The sequence below is a fragment of the Bos mutus genome, chromosome 7, assembly GCF_027580195.1.
Source record: "Bos mutus isolate GX-2022 chromosome 7, NWIPB_WYAK_1.1, whole genome shotgun sequence".
In the NCBI taxonomy this organism is placed as follows: Eukaryota; Metazoa; Chordata; class Mammalia; order Artiodactyla; family Bovidae; genus Bos; species Bos mutus.
Window position 1 is genome coordinate 79,063,838 of NC_091623.1, and position 18,045 is coordinate 79,081,882.

Consider the following 18,045-nt stretch of genomic DNA (forward strand, 5'->3'; position numbering starts at 1 on the left):
AGTTTTTCACATCAGGTGGCCAAAGTATTGGAGCTTCAGCTTCAGTATCAGTCTTTCCAATGGATATTCAGGACTGATTTCCTTTAGGATTGACTGGTTTGTTTCCCCTTTGTTTAATATTTACAAGCCTCTTAAGATAAACAGGGAAGGTTTGGGGAATGGTAAAAGGATTGGTGGGCTTTGGATTATTTAAGGAGCCACACCTCTGGTCCTATAAAGACTAGATTTGAGAAAAAAAAAAAAGACTAGATTTGAAAAACAAGGACAGTTTTTTTTTTTTTTCAAAAATTTTTTTCTTTTTCAAAGAATTGCATGGCTACCGGAATGATATTCAAGGGCTGACATACCTATTTACCTGTGTTGGAATGTTTTACTTTTCCTCATTTAGTTTAGGGCAGAAGGACTCCCTGAAAAATTCTTGAAAGTGAAAGTTGCTCAGTCAGGTCCAGCTGTTTGTGACCCCATGGACTATACAGTCTATGGAATTCTCCAGGCCAGAATACTAGAGTGGGTAGCCTTTCCCTTCTCCAGGGGATTTCCCCAACCCAGGGATCAAACCCAGATGATCCACATTGCAGGCAGATTCTTTAACAGCTGAGCCACAAGGGAAGCCCAAATATCAGTTATGACTAATTTAGCTGGACCAGCAGCCTCCCATTTTGGTAATCAAGTTACAAACATTTTTGAGGATTTTTCCCAGGTATAAAAAATTTGTACCTTATATTTAGACACTCCAGAACACTTTTAACTTAGTAATCCTTGGCTGGATTTCTTTAGCCAAGCCAGGAACCTCCATATTCCACATTCCAGGGTCTACTAAGGCTTTTTATTTTAGCTTCAGTTTTATCTGTTCCTTTTCCTTTTCTGTAGGGCTGCCCTGGCGGCTCAGCTGGTAAAGAATCCACCTTCAATGCAGGAGACCTGGGTTCTATCCCTGGGTTGGGAAGATTCCCTGGAGAAGGGAAAGGCTACCCACTCCAGTATTCTGGCCTGGAGAATTCCATGGACCATATAGTCCATGGGATTGCAGAGAGTTGGACATGACTGAGCAACTTTCACTTTCACTTCACTTTCTCTTTCTGTTAGGACCATTTGGTGATGAGGGTGGTTCCCTTGCCCCTCAAGAAACAGAGTGGCCCCTAACTTAGTCTCTTCCCATTAAAGGCGAAACAGGAGGGAAGGGGGTAAGGCACAACTTTTGAAAGAATGACATAGCCTGAAGATACAACCGATTAGAATCAAATGGGTCCAAGATGGCAGACAAGTCAACTTCTGACTAGACCCTGATCCTCAATCAGCAAGCTAAAGGACACACCCAGAGGCACCATGACAGTTCTAAGATTGACCAAAAAGTAAGTGGTGGTCCAATTCCTGGAAATCTCCACCCCTTCCCCCAAATAGTTGGAATAATCCTTCCACTTGTCTTTGTTGTTCAGTTGCTCAGTCATATCCGACTCTTTGTGTCCCCATGGACTGCAGCACACCAGATTTATGCTGGCCTACTCATTAGCCTATGAAATTACCCAGCCCATAAAAGCTAACCACACCACATTTTGAGGCAGCACTTGCCCTCGCAATGACCCACACTCTTGTCTGTGGAGTGTTTCTCTCTGAATAAATCCACTTCTTACCTATCACTTTGTCTCTCACTGAATTCTTTCTGTAATGAGACATCAAGAACCTAAGCTTCATTAGGTCCTGAAACCAGGTCTATGATCTTAGTTGGAAGACTGAGTTTTGGCTGGGTTGGATTTCCACACATATGGGTTCAAGTCACAAGCAGTTTGCTCAAACTCATGTCCATTGAGTCAGTGATGCCATTCAACCATCTCATCCTCTGTCACCCCCTTCTCTTCTTGCCCTCAATCTTTCCCAGTATCAGGGTCTTTTCCAATGAGTTGGCTCTTCATATCAGGTGGCAAAAGTATTGGAGCTCCAGCATCAGTCCTTCCAATGAATGTTCAGGGTTGATTTCCTTTAGGATTGATTGGTTTGATTTTTCAGTCTAAGTGACTCTCAAGAGTTTTCTCCACCACAATTCGAAACCATCAGGTCTTCAGCTCTCAGCCTTCTTTATGGTCCAACTCTCACATCACATGCATACATGACTACTGGAAAAACCATAGCTTTGACTATACAGACCTTTGTTGGCAAAGTGATGTCTCTGCTTCGTTGGTTTCAGACCGTGAATTTTAAATCATAACTAGGCTCAAACACAGCTTTATTAATCAAAATAGAAACTATTCCAATCAACACATTTTTGCTAATGAGAAATAAGTTTGTTTATTCCTGTAGCATAAAACTCCAGGCTTCAGGATTCAACAAACTCTTGGAAAGCATTTTCTGCATCCTGCTAGTTGTAGACGGAGAAGACACTGGCAACTCACTCCAGTTTTCTTGCCTGGAGAATCCCAGGGACGGAGGAGCCTGGTGGGCTGCCGTCTATGGGGTCGCACAGAGTTGGATATGACTGACGCAACTTAGCAGCAGCAGCAGCAGCTGGTTGTGGAAGAGTTTTCCCTGCAAAAAGTTGTCAAGATGCTTGAAGAAGTGGTAGTCAGTTGGTGAGAGATCAGGTGAATATGACAGATGAGGCAAAACTTCATAGCCCAATTTGTTCAACTTTTGAAGCGAAGCATTGGTTGTGTGATGTGCAGTTGGGCATTGTCATGGAGAAGAATTGGGCCCTTTCTGTTGATCAGTGCTGGTTGCAGATGTTGCAGTTTTTGGTACATCTCATCAATTTGCTGAGCATACTTCTTAGATGTAATGGTTATGCTGGGATTCAGAAAGCTGTAATGGATTAGACAGGCAGCAGATCACCAATCAGTGACCATGATCCTTTTTTTTTGGTGCAAAGTTTGGCTTTGGGAAGTGCTTTGGAGCATCTTCTCGGTCCAACCACTGAGCTGATTGTGCAAATTTACTTCTTGTTTCAATGTCACAATCCCATTGAGAAATGGTTCATTGTTGTTGCATAAAATAAGAGATGACACTTCAAAATGATGATTTTTTTTTTGATCTGTGGTCAGCTCATTAGGCCTTCACTTATCAAGCTTTTTCACCTTTCCAATTTGCTTCAAATGCCAAAAAACCGTAGAATGGTCGACGTTGAGTTCTTTGGCATCTTTTTGTGTAGTTGTAACAGGATCAGCTTCAATGATCATCTTAGTTGGTCACTGTCAACTTCCAATGGCCAGCCACTGTGCTCCTCATCTTCAAGGCTCTTGTCTCCTTTCAGAACTTCTTGGGCCACCACTGCACTGTATATTTCATTAGCAGTTCCTGGGCCAAATGCATTGTTGCTGTTGTGAGTTGTCTCCTCTGCTTTATGACCCATTTTTGAACTTGAACTTAAAAAATCACTCAAATTTGCATCTTGTCTAACATTATTCCTATAGTCTAAAATAAACATAAAATAAACAGCAAGTAATGTCGTTAGCAAAAAAACATAAAGCAAGAAATATGAATTAAAATGATGCATAATATAACCACACTTACTTAAGAATGCATTCCAGGGGAGATTTAAAGATGGCGGACGAGGAGGTGGACGTGGAGTACATCTCTCTCCACGGATACGTCAGGAACACACCTTCAGACACAGAAGTGCATGCAGAGCACCAGCTGAGAGAAGACAGGAGTGCCTGACCAGTGGAAAAGAATATATAGAACCACACAAAACCCGGTAGGATGAAGAAACTAAGGAGAAAAACAGGACTGTTAGTAGACTGGACCTGCCCTTGGCGGGTGGGGGAACTGAAGCAGGGGTCTGATCCCCCTGTCAGGGCAACTGTCTGAGTCAGAGGAGAAACACTTAAGGCTGAGAGTGAAACAACTGATCTGTGGCAGCCTAAATGGAATGAGAATCAGACAGTCCTTGCCACAGCCATACATACCCTGGACAGGGATGAGGGTCCCCTGGAAGGTGCAGTGGCTAGGAGCTGGAGTTTAGCAATTGAGGCGCAATCCCAGGGTGAGGGCTGTTGTTGACTGCAGAGAGACGGATTGAAGGGATGTGAGGGAGGAGATTGTGGTGGGAAATGTCTGTGAAGGAAAGCGGGCAGGGATGGAAGCAAGGGGATACTGTTGAGTCATGCATAGGGGTGGAGCCATCACTGAAGCCTCTCTCGCCCCAAATGCCAGGATCAGCAGCTGAACAATAGAGAGGCTGGCCCATCAAACGTCAGACACACTGGACTACAGAGCTGGACCCCACCCAGGGTGCCCCTTTAAGTGCCTGATGAGCCGATCTAGAGTAGGACCCCAGCCAGGGGAGCCCCTCTATGTGCCTGATGTGCTGAACAACAGAGAAGGATCCCAGGCAAGGGAGCCCTCTAAGTGCCTAAACAGGTGGAACTATGGAGAAAGACTGGCCAAAGAGGCCTTCTGATCGCCAGCTAAAGAAGCCTCGAAAAAAGACTCTGAGAGGACCATAACTCCTGTGGCAGAGGCAGTCTGTGTAGTCTGTGTCCCTGCACACTTGGTGCCACCAGGGTCCTCGCAAGACAGGCAGCTGCACCACCTTCATGCTCTACTCTCACAGGGGCAGAGCTTCCACAGGCCAAAAAAAAAATTCTTGCATCTATGCACGCAGGGTCACTTCAGTCGTGTCCAACTCTTTCTGACCCTGTAGACTGCGGCCTGCCAGGCTTCTCTGTCAGGGGGATTCTCCAGGCAGGAACACTGGAGAACATTGGCCAATACTGGTTGCCATACCCTTCTAGAGCACTGTATTTCCTGCTGCCCTAGCCGCCAACTCCCTTGAGTACCTGGTGTTGCCAGAACCCCTGCAACCCAAGCAACTGCACCACTTCCACACCTGGCCCTCACAGGGCCAAACCCAAGTCCTCCAGGGCAGCCTCAGAAGCAAACCCCAGTGGACAACCCACACACAGAGGTGGAAATAAAACCACAACTGAAACCCAGGGGCTGTGTGGCTAAGGACAAAGACCCCAAACCTTCCCAACAGCTGCACAAGCTGCAGATTAAATCCACAGGATCAACTAGGCAGACTCTGTGCTATGGAATATATAAAAGGCCATTGAGAGCTCCCACAAAAGAAAAGGCACTCGCTATGACAGCTATGGACGTTGGAAGCAAGAACACACAGGAGTAGGACCAGAATAGAATCTGAGCTGCCCCCACAACAGGTCCAGAGATCAGCACAGTGTTGGAAGGCATCCTAGGGAGGTGAGGTGGACTGTGACTCCCAGCGAGGGAAAGGACTCTGACAGCAGTGACTCAAGAAAAACATTTATTATTCCTATGTTTTGACTTGTTCTCTAGATTCTTCTGGATTTTTTTTCTTTTTTTCCCCCTCCCAGCCCCCGTTGTAGTTGTCAATTTTATTGGCACTATGAAATATAATTAAGTTTTTGAGGTTTTTTTTCCTTGTCATGTTTTGTATTGTTGTTATAAACCTCTGCCTCTATGTTGGACTTTGAAGTTCTGTGAGTTTACCTTTTTTTTTTTTTTTTTTTTAAACCTATTATTATTTTTTTCTACATTTATTCCTTTGTTTGCTTTTCCTACTGATATTTTCCCCTTGCAGGTAATCTTTAATGTATATAAATTTTCTTTATATACCTCTATTTAACCTTGCATATCTATTCTTTCTTTCCTTTCCTCTCAACATATTTGTTAGTTTTATTTTCATTGCTTTATTGCACAATTGGCACCTTGCTTTAGTTTTGTTTTCCAGTTTGTACTTTAGTTAGTTTTGTTCTTAACTGGTAGATATAATTTTTGGTTTCTTTTGTTCTCCAAGTCAATCTGTTGTACTTTATTTTTGTTGGACTGTTTTGACTTTGCTTATGGGTGTATATGAATATGTGTATACTCAATTATTTTAATTATTATTTGCCTGATTCTGTAACCTCCATTTGTCTGGGGTTCATCTTTGGTTTCTCACTTTTGGGTATTTGTTTTAAGCTCATTTAATGCCATACAAACCACTTGTGGAATCTTCGTTCCTGACCAGAGATTAAGCTCTGAGCCTTTGGAGTGGGAGCACTGACTCCAAGACCCTAGACTTCCAAAGAACTAACCTTGCTGCTGCTGCTAAGTCGCTTCAGTTGTGTCCGACTCTGTGCAACCCCATAGATGGCCGCCCACCAGGCTTCCCCGTCCCTGGGATTCTCCAGGCAAGAACACTGGAGTGGGTTGCCATTTCCTTCTCCAATGCATGAAAGTGAAAAGTGAAAGTGAAGTCGCTCAGTTGTGTCCGACTCTAGCGACCCCATGGACTGCAGCCCACCAGGCTCCTCCGTCCATGGGATTTTCCAGGCAAAAGTACTGGAGTGGGGTGCCATTGCCTTCTCCAGAACTAACCTTAGGGAGTATCAAATAGTGAGAACTCACACAAAGGAAATCACTTGAATACAAGACCTGGCATCAGGCAACTACCAGTAGCACCCTGTGCAGGATGCCTTATCTAAACAACAAGCAAAACAAAAATACAAACCCAATCATCAGCAGACAGGATTACCACCTCACTCAGGCTTGCCAATCAGAGGAAAAAACAAACAAAAAACTCCACACAAATCTCACCCTATATGAAGTTTACACAAACTACTGGACCAAACTTAGGAGGGCAAAAACTAAAAGGAAGAATTCAACCTTGAAGCCTGGGAAAAGGAGACCTCAAATACAATAAGTTTAAAAAAAAATAATGAAAAGGTGGAGAAATACTACACAAATGAAGGAACAAATTAGAAACACAGATGTCCAAATATATAAAGAGGAAATAGGCAAATTACCTGAAAAAGAATTCAGAATAATGATAGTAAAGATCATCAAAAACCTTGAAAACAAAATGGAGAAAATGCAAGAATCAATTAACAAAGACCTAGAAGAATTAAAGAATAAACATACACGGACAAACAACACAATTACTGAAATTAAAAATACTCTGAAAGGAATCAATAGCAGAATATCTGAAGCAGAAGAACGAATCAGTGAGCTGGAAGATAAAATGGTAGAAATAACTTTTGAAGAGCAGAATAAAGTAAAAAGAATGAAAAGAACTGAGGATAGTCTCAGGGACCTCTGGGACATATCAAACACACCAACACTTGAATTATAGGGGCCCCAGAAGAGGAAGATAAAAAGAAAGGGTATGAGAAATTTTTTGAAGAGATTATAGTTGAAAATTTCCCCAACATGGAAAAGAAAATAATCAATCAAATCCAAGAGGCACAAAGAGTCCCATACAGGATAAACATAAGGAGAAACACGCCAAGACACATACTAATCAAACTAATAAAGACTAAACACAGAGAAAGAATATTAAAAGCAGCAAGGGAAAAGCAACAAGTAACATACAAGGGAAACCCCATACGTTTAACAGCTAATTTTTCAGCAGAAACTCTGCACGCCAGAAGGGAATGGCAGGATATATTTAAGGTGCTGAAAAGGAAAAATCTACAACCAAGATTACTGTACCCAACGAGGATCTCATTCACAATTGATGGAGAAATAAAAAGCTTTTCAGACAAGCAGAAGTTAAGAGAATTCTGTACCACAAAAGCAGCTTTACAACAAATGTTAAAGGCACTTATATAGTCAAGAAATACAAGAGAAGGAAAAAGATCTACAAAAGCAACCCCAAACAATTAAGAAAATGGCAAAAGGAACATATATATATCAATACTTACTTTAAATGTAAATGGATTAAATGATCCAACCAAAAGGCACAGACTGGCTAAATGGATACAAAATCAAGACCCATTTATATGCTGTCTACAAGAAACCCACTTCAGACCTAAAGACACATACAGACTGAAAGTGAGAGGTTGGAAAAGTATATTCCATGCAAATGGAAAGCAAAAGAAAGCTGGAGTAGCAATCCTCATATCAGACAAAATAGACTTTAAAGTAAAGAATATTTTAAGAGATAAGGAAGGACACTACATAATGATCAAAGGATCAATCCAAGAGGAAGACATAACAATTATAGATATCTATGAGAGTCGGACACGACTGAGCGACTGATCTGATCTGATGCATCAAACATAGGAGCACCTCAATAGACATAAAAGGAGAAATTGACAGGAACATAATAATAGTAGGAGACTTTAATACCCCACTTACAGCAATGGACAGATCATCAAAACAGAAAAATTAATAAGGAAACACAAGGTCTTAAATGATACATTAGATGAGATGGGTCTCATTGATATCTTCAGGACATTCCATACAAATGCAGAAGACACCTTCTTCTCAAGTGCACATGGAACATTCTCCAGGATAGACCACATCTTGGGTCACAAATCAAACCTCAGTAAATTTAATAAAATTGATATTGTATCAAGCATCTTCTCCAAGCACAATGCTAAGAGACTAGATATCAACTACAAGAAAAAAACTGTAAGAAACACAAACACATGGAGATTAAACAATGAGTTTCTAAATAACCAACAGGTTACTGAAGAAATAAAAAGGGAAATAAAAAAATTTCTAGAAACAAATGACAATGAAAACACGACAACTATGGTTGCAGCAAAAGCAGTTCTAAGAGGGAAGTTTATGGCAATACAATCCTACCTCAAGAAACAAGAAAAACATCAGACAATCTAACTTTATACCTAAAACAACAGGAAAAAGAACAAAAAAAACCCCAAAATTATTAGAAGGAAAGAAATCATAAAGGTGCTCATAGAAAGAAATGAAAGAAACAGTAGTAAAGATTAATAAAACTAAAAACTGGTTCTTTGAGAAGATAACAAAATTGACAAACCTTTAGCCAGACTCATCATGAAAAAAAGAGAGAAGAATCAAATCAACAAAATTAGAAATGAAAAAGGAGAGGTTACAACAGACAATGCAGAAATACACAGGATTATAAGAGACTATTATGAACAACAATATGGCAATAAAATGGATAACCTGGAAGAAATGGACAGATTCTTAGAAAAGTACAATCTTCCCAGAATGAACCAGGAAGAAATAGAAATTATGAACAACCCAATTACAAGCCCTGAAATTGAAGCTGTGATCAAAAAATCTCCCAAAAAACAAAATTCCAGGGCCAGATCACTTCACAGGAGAATTCTATCAAACTTTTAGAGAAAACCTAATGCCTAATCCTTCTAAAACTCTTTCAAAAAATTTCAGAGAAAGGAACACTTCCAAACTCATTCTGCAAGGCCACCATCACCCTGATCCAAAACCAGACAAAGACAACACAAAAAAAGAAAACTAAAAGGCCAATATCACTGATGAACATAGATGCAAAAATTCTCAACAAAATTTTAGCAAACAGAATTCAGCAACACATCAAATAGCTCATACACCATGATCAAGTTGGGTTTATTCCAGGGATATAAGGATTCTTCGATATATACAAATCAATCAATGTGATATATCATACTAACAAATTGAAAGATAAAAACCACATGACAATCTCAATAGATGCAGAAAAAGCCTTCGACAAAATTCAGCACCCATTTATGATTAAAACTCTTCAAAAAATGGGCATAGAAGGAACCTACCTCAACATAGCAAAGGCCATATATGATAAGCCAATACGTGAACTATGAACTTCCAGATATTCAAGCTAGTTTTAGAAAAGGCAGAGGAACCAGAGATCAAATTGCCAACAGCCGCTGGATCATCGAAAAAGCAAGAGAGTTCCAGAAAAACATCTAATTTTGCTTTACTGACTATGCCAAAGCCTTTGACTGTGTGGATCACAATAAACTGTGGAAAATTCTGAAAGAGATGGGAATACCAGGCCACCTGACCTGCCTCTTGAGAAACCTGTATGCAGGTCAGGAAGCAACAGTTAGAACTGGACATGGAACAACAGACTGGTTCCAAATAGGAAAAGGAGTACGTCAAGGCTGTATATTGTCACCCTGCTTATTTAACTTCTATGCAGAGTACATCATGAGAAACGCTGGGCTGGAGGAAGCACAAGCTGGAATCAAGATTGCCAGGAGAAATATCAATAACCTCAGAAATGCAGATGATACCATCCTTATGGCAGAAAGTGAAGAAGAACTAAAGAGCCTCGTGATGAAAGTGAAAGAGGAGAGTGAAAAAGTTGGCTTAAAGCTCAACATTCAGAAAATGAAGATCATGGCATCTGGTCCCATCACTTTATGGCAAATAGATGGGGAAACAGTGGAAACAATGGCTGACTTTATTTTTTTGGGCTCCAAAATCACTGCAGATGGTGACTGCAACCATGAAATGAAAAGACGCTTACTCCTTGGAAGGAAAGTTATGACCAACCTAGACAGCATATTAAAAAGCAGAGACATTACTTTGCCAACAAAGGTCCGTCTAGTCAAGGCTATGGTTTTTCCAGTGGTCATGTATGGATGTGAGAGCTGGACTATAAAGAAAGCTGAGCACCGAAGAATTGATGCTTTTGAACTGTGGTGTTGGAGAAGACTCTTGAGAGTCCCTTGGACTGCAAGGAGATCCAACCAGTCCATCCTAAAGGAGATCAGTCCTGGGTGTTCATTGGAAGGACTGATGTTGAAGTTGAAACTCCAATACTTTGGCCACCTAATGCAAAGAGCTGACTCATCTGAAAAGACCTTGATGCTGGGAAAGTTTGAGGGCAGGAGGAGAAGGGGACGACAGAGGATGAGATGGTTGGATGGCATCACCGACTCAATGGACATGGGTTTGGGTGGACTCTGGGAGTTGGGGATGGACAGAGAGGCCTGGTGTGCTGCTGTTCATGGGGTCACAAAGAGTCAGACACGACTGAGTGACTGAACTGAACTGAACTGAACTAAAACATTATTCTCAATGGTGAAAAACTGAAACCATTCCCCCTAAGATCAGGAATAAGACAAGGGTGTCCACTTTCACCACTATTATTCAACATAGTTCTGGAAGTCCTAGCTATAGCAATCAGAGAAGAAAAAAGAAATAAAAGGAATCCAGATTGGAAAAGAAATAAAGCTCTCACTGTTTGCAGATGACATGATACTGTACATAGAAAACCCTAAATATAGTATCAGAAAATCACTAGAGCTAATCAGTGAATTCAGCAAAGTTGCAGGATACAAAATCAATACACAGAAATCACTTGCATTTCTATATACTAACAATGGAAAATCAGAAAGAGAAATTAAGGAATCAATCCCATTCACCACTGCAACAAAAAGAATTAAATATCTAGGAATAAACTTACCTAAGGAGACAAAAGAACTGTACACAGAAAATTATAAGACACTAATGAAAGAAATCAAAGATGCCGTAAACAGATGGAGAGCTATTCCATGTCCCTGGGTAGGAAGAATCAATATTGTGGAAATGATTATATTACCAAACACAATCTATAGATTCAGTGTGATCCCTATCAAATTACCAATGACATTTTTCACAGAACTAGAACAAAAAATTTCACAGTTCATATGGAAACACAAAACCCCGAATAGCCAAAGCAGTCTGAGAAAGAAGAATGGAGCTAGAGGAATAAACCTTCCTGACTTCAGATTATACTACAAAACTACAGTCATCAAGACAGTATGGTACAGGCACAAGAACAGAAATATAGACCAATGGAACAAGACAGAAAGCCCAGAAATAAACCCATGTACCTATGGGTACCTTATTTTTGACAAAGGAGGTAAGAATATACAATGGGGCAAAGACAGCCTTTTCAATAAATGGTGCTGGGAAAACTAGACAGCTACATGTAAAAGAATGAAATTAGAGCACTTCCTAACACCATACACAAAGATAAACTCAAAATGGATTAAAGACCTAAATGTAAGACCAGAAACTATAAAACTATAAAACTCTTAGAGGAAAACATAGGCAGAATACTCAATGACATAAATCAAAGCAAGATCTTCTATGACCCACCTCCTAGAGTAATGGAAATAAAAGCAAAAGTAAACAAGTGGGACCTGATTAAACTTAAAAGCTTTTGCACAGCAAAGGAAATTATAAGCAAGGTGAAAAGACAACCCTCAGAATGGGAGAAAACAATAGCAAATGAAACAACTGACAAAGGATTAATTTCCAAAATATACAAGTAGCTCATACAACTCAATACCAGAAAAACAAATAACCCAATCAAAAAGTGGGAAAAAGACCTAAACAGACATTTCTCCAAAGAAGACATACAGATGGTTAATACACACATAAAAAGATGCTCAATATTGCTCATTGTTAGAGAAATGCAAATCAAAACTACAATGAGATATCACCTCACATTGGTCAGAATGGCCATCATCAAAAAGTCTACAAACAATAAATACTGGAGAGGGTGTGGAAAAAAGGGAACACTCTTGCACTGTTGGTGGGAATGTAAATTGATACAGCCACTATGGAAGATAGTATGGAGATTCCTTAAAAAACTAAGAATAAAACCACCATACGACCCAGCACTCCCACTCCTAGGCATTTCCCACCCTGAGGAAAACAAAATTGAAAAAGACACATGTATTCCATTGTTCATTGCAGCACTATTTACAATAGCTAGAACATGAAAGCAACCTAGATATCCATCGATAAATGAATGGATAAAGTTGTGGTACATATACACAATGGAATATTACTCAGCTTTAAAAAGGAACGCCTTTGAGTCAGTTCTAATGAGGTAGATGAACCCAGAACCTATTATACAGAGTGAAGTAAGTCAGAAAGAGAAAGATAAATATAGTATTCTCATGCATATATACGGAATCTAGAAGAATGGTACTGAAGAATTTATTTACAGGGCAGCAATGGAAAAACAGACATAGAGAATAGACTTATGGACATGGGGAGAGGGGAGGAGAGGGTGAGATGTATGGAAAGAGAAACATGGAAACTTACATTATCATGTGTAAAATCAATGGCTGACGGGAATTTGCTGTATGGCTCAGGAAACTCAAAGAGGGGCTCTGTGTAAACCTGGAGAGGTGGGATGGGAAGGGAAATGGGAGGGGGGTTCAGGAGGGAGGGGATATATGTATACCTATGGCTGATTTACATTGAGGTTTGACAGAAAAACAACAAAATTCTGTAAAGCAATTATCCTTCAATAAAAAATAAATAAACTTTAAAAAATAACATATTCCAATATCAAACGGCAAATTTCAATGATTCAAAACCACAATTACTTTTGCACCAACCTAAATAATACACACAAGAGGGTGTTGGGGAGACAAGAGCTCCGCAAATATTGTCCTGCAGGGGGTGCTTTCCACTCAGGCACCTGCAACCGCCTTGGGGGTGGAGGTGGGGTAGGCGCTGTTTTCACAACCTGAGGCAACCCTAGATGCTATGTCATTTGGTGTGCATCCACTTATTAAAACGTTTGCTTTGCTGTAAACAGTCCTAGAGAGCTCAAGCAAATAACATTCCTTTAAAATCACAAGATAATATCTACCCAGATATCGGTATCCTACACAGATAGAGAACCCTTTCAGAGACACCACCCCCAATTCCTCCTTTCAACAAGCCTCCCAAGCAAAGATCAGGGTTCTGGTCACTTCTTTTTAGTCTTAGAAAATGTCCCATTATTGGATTTAAAGTTACATAAGCGAGTGTGGTTGGTTATATGTAATTGGCTGTAATTTCTATCTGCTTTCTGTTTAAGGTTTGCTTCTTTAAAAAAATGTTTTTTTCTGTTTAACTTTGCTTTTTGAATATGTAAAATATTTTCATGATTAAGAAATCAAAACTATATAAAAACATTAGGCAAGCACTGATCAAAACTGCCTGCCCTGGCCAGGCCTATAGTAACCACCTGCATGAGTTATCTTAGGAGGTCGGATGCGGAACTACCAAACTACCACTAACTGGAAGAATTCAGGGACGGTCAGAAGGAGGGAGGAAGAAACGAGAGGAGATGTCAGTCCTTATGTCCTACCAACCTCCCAGAATTCTCGCTGAAATCCATCTTGGTTGAGTAATACACACATCTCCAGGAAGGACCCTGAGTAGGAACGATTGGTCAGAGACAACCTGGAAACTAACCCCATTACCATAAAACCTGAGACTGCAAGCCACACAGCAGAGCAGTTCTCCTCGGTTCCGTTACCCTCCTCCTCTCCATCCATATGTCTTGTCTTGGTAAAGTCTCTTGCTTTGTCAGCCCGTGTGTCTCCTCAGACAATTCATTTCCAAGTGTTGGACAAGAGTCCACTCAAGGCCCCTTCCTGCAACAAATGGCAACTCAAGTGGGACCTCTTCTTTGTTATGACTGACATCCTGACCACTCAGGGTGCTTGGGGACCAGTTCGCCTGCTGACGGACTAGGCCCAGCAGCCACAACTGGGATCCTTTTGTCTCTGTTCTTCTTACACAGACAGCAGGCCAGAGTGACGTGACTGGGTAAGGAACAAGAGACTTTGTTGATCTCTTTCCCCTTCTTCCCTCTCCCTTTGCTCTTTTCAACCCCTCCTATCCTATCCTTTTTTCTTCTATTCTGGTTCCGGACACAGGAGTCTGGTTGAAGGGCCTCAGCCTGATCTGAGGGTTGGAGCCTGATCTCTTCCAGAGGGCAGAAAACTTGAATTCCCGTCTAGTGTTTGGCACCTGGTTTCTAGTTTCTGGTTGGGCCAACTTCCTGTCCTCCTTTTCTGGAAGCCCAGGGAAAAGTTCCATAATGCCTGAGCATCTGCAGGCAGCAGGAGACATCTGTAAAGCCACCCTTTGGCCCCTTGTCCTTCCCCTCTTAGTTAACCTGGCCTCCTTTCCTTCCTTTGAAATCTTTGAAGACCCGAGATATTTCAATTTACTCTGTCAGTGTTTGGATCTAAAGTCCTGTGACCATGGAAGTAGAAGATTTTCTTAGAGACTGCAATCTTGTCTTTAAGGGAGTGTGATTAGGATAGCTTTGCCTATTTGTTTTATACTTTGTGTTCTGTGCTATGACTTGTGATGACCATTCTGCCTTGTGATATGGGAAATTCTGGTTCTGTTCTGCATGTGCCACCAGGAAGGACCCCAAGTCAAAACATCTGGCCAGAGACAACCTGGAAACTAACCCCAACACCATAAAACCCAAGACTGTGAGTCACGTGGCAGAGCAGTGCTCCTGGGTTCACTTACCCTGCTGCTCTCTCCCAGGCACTCTTTCACAATAAAGTCTCTTGTCAACATGCGTGTCTTCTCAGACCATTCATTTCCAAGTGTTAGACAAGAGCCCACTCTCAGGCCCTGAAAGGGGTCCCCCTTCCTGTAACAAAAAGGTGAACTCAGAGAAGTATATGCTCCTTTGATTCTGCACCCTGATTCCAACATGTGGGTTTTTTTTTTTTCCCCCCACATCACCATGCAATTGACAAAAGAAATGCTCACATATTGAGGTATGAGGAAGTCATGCTGGCTTATACATGAGTTAACTTGAATTTTATGCTAACTGGAACAACCTGTTTGTGGCTTATCAAACATACATTGTACATCTGCTTTAACTATTAAAGAAAGGGGCACATTGACCAGAAATAAAGAATTGTTCATGTTAAAAATAAAGATTAAATGCCTCCCGTTCTGGGACGTCAATTCTGGTATGCCTTCAACGCTAAGACTCCCTTTCCAGATGCTAAGGCCATACTGACTTCTTGTGTATGTGCTGGTCCGGCTTTTTAAAAAACCTTGAAAAATGTACCCCTGACTTATTTAGTGTTCTTTCTGAGAAGATGTAAAGCTGCACTGAAGAAGGTATCAGTTCACGGACTTTCTTCTGATTGGTTGGTGATGAGGTAACAAGGTGATGTTTCCAGAATCTTCATCATCAATCTTCTGGTTCCAACCAGTCTGGGGTCAGCAGATGGTCCCATCCTTCCACCTGGGTGTGTGTGTGTGGGTGGGTGTTGGTGGTGGTCTTAGTTTCTGCAGAACAGTCAAAGATATGTGTCAGTTTGTTATGTATATCCTTTGAAGAGGAGCTAGGACTATGCTTTGGGGCTGAACAGTTGTTTTAGCTATGTTTACTTTTCTTGTTTGACAGTTTTTCCTTTGTTTCTGCATTCTCTCACTTCCCTAATTAGTAACTGTTTGAGTCTGTTCTTTGGAACTCAGGGAAACCTAAGGAGACCAAAGCCTTTTTCTACAAATAAGAAACAGAGGAACAGAGTGATTTTTGTACCCTGGAGGGTCCTGCTTAGTTTTGATCCTACCTTTTCTTTGATCCTACTCAACCCTGAAGGAAGTGATACCCTGCAGGTCCCAGTGGGGCTCCTGGGCACAAGGTCTTTCTGTATCCCCCATTTCTTTGATTATAGGAAACAGTTTTCATTCAGCCTTCATGACCTTCCCTGAGTTCCAATGAGCAGATTCAAGCAGTTTTTAATTAGGGAAGGGACGGAATGGGAGACCAGGGACAAACAGTCAAGAGCAGCCTTTGGGCAAGGTCCTGTTTCCCCATCAATGGATACATAATATCTTTGAGCTATTTTGCAGATACTGAAACCCCCTCCAGGTGGGAGAAGTTAATGATTAATGATGTTATGCTGCCCACAAGTATGTGGACCCCAGACAGTTGGACCTGAAAGTTGATGATGTTGACTCCCACTTATCTCACCACCAGCCCATCAGAAGAATGTTCACGAGCTGATCACACCCTACTTTTACTATAAAACTTGTCACTATCTTCCTCAAGTTGGGACACTTGGTCTTGAGGGCATTAGCCTGCTATGTCCCCCTTTGCCAGGCAAAGCAGTAAAGCTATCCTTTTCTACTTCACCCAAAACTCTGTCTCTGAGATTTGATTTGGCATCAGTGCACAGAGAAGTTGAGCTTTCACTATCAGAATCAGGGGTGGGACAAGAATGGGAATCAAGTTTTGGAGAGAAAAGTTAATCATAAACTCAGCAGGAGAATTTGGTTTTGGAGGTGCTTGGTTTCACTTCTGGCTATATCAGAGAGTCCCAAGATCCTCTCCTTGGGTTTGATTATGGCTCACAGAACTCAGAAAAAACATTTATTAGGTTTGAAAAGGATTTAACTCAGGAACAGCCAGATAGAAGAGATGCACAGAGCAAAGTATGGGGAAGGAGCTTGGGGCTTTCACACTGTCTCTGAGCAGGACACTGTCCCCAGTCTCCAAGTGTTCACCAGCCCAGGAGCTCTCCAAACTCTACCCTTCTGGGTTTTATGGAGGCTTCACTATTAAGGCATGATGGATGAAATCACTGACCAGTGCAACTGATTGAACCTCCAATCCCTCTCCCCCTTCCAGAGATCAGGGGGTGAGACTGAAAGTGTGAGACTGAAAGTTCCAAGCCTCTAATCACCTGGTTGATTCTCCAGGCAAACAGTCCTCATCCTTTTGTTGTTGTTTTTCAGTCGCTCAGTCATGTAAGACTCTTTGTGACCCCATGGCCTGCAGTACTCCAGGCTTCCCTGTCCTTCATTATCTCCCAGAGTTTGCTCAAAGTCACGTCCATTGAGTCGGTGATGCCATCCAACCATCTTGTCCTCTGTCATCCCCTTCTCCTACTGCCCTCAATCTTTCCCAGCATCAGGGTCTTTTCCAGTGAGTCCACTCTTTGCATCAGGTGGCCAAAGTATTGGAGTTTCAGCTTCAGCATCAGTCCTTCCAGTGAATATTTAGGGTTGATTTCATTTAGGAATCACTGGTTTGATCTCCTTGCAGTCCAAGGGACTCTCAAGAGTCTTCTCCAACACCACAGTCCTCATTTTTAAGTGGGTCCAAAAGTCACCTCATTAACATAATTAAAGACACCTTAGGTTGCTCTTATCACTGAGGAAATTTCAAGGGTTTTCCAAGGAGCTCTGTGCCGGAAGCAAGAAGACTAAATATATATTTATCATTTTTAAATCACAACATCACAGCTCCCTTTCCCGTTTAGGAAGTACATTTACAGCAGCTGTCTCCAGGAGCCCCCCACACCAGGCATTCCACCCCCTACCCTGTCCCTCTTGGACAGAGCCTGACTGTCCAGGTTCCCATCAGGGCATCAGGTGGCCTCAGCAGGCAGGGTCCCTGGAGGTCATCCAACATGCCTCTCTTACGGATCCAACAGGTCTGACCCAAAGACTTTCATGCTGCACCACAGAAAACATACGATCCTGCCTCTCCTGCCACTCAACTGCATCTTAAATTCCCCACTTCTCCCAGCAGCA

At 41.6% G+C, this 18,045-nt stretch overlaps 1 long non-coding RNA gene across 7 annotated transcripts in view; it reads right to left on the reverse strand.

Moving 5' to 3' along the window:
• Positions 1–18,045, reverse strand: part of LOC138988535 (uncharacterized) — a 79,048-nt gene that overhangs the window by 36,119 nt on the left and 24,884 nt on the right. For 4 of the 7 annotated variants that reach the window (XR_011464804.1, XR_011464809.1, XR_011464807.1 and 1 more), the window contains exon 2: positions 15,010–15,136. This is a non-coding gene — a long non-coding RNA (uncharacterized lncRNA). Of the gene's footprint in view, positions 1–1,631; positions 3,403–3,501; positions 3,645–15,009; positions 15,137–18,045 lie in introns of all 7 variants that reach the window. The other 3 variants (XR_011464810.1, XR_011464806.1, XR_011464808.1) reach the window with 2 other exon arrangements.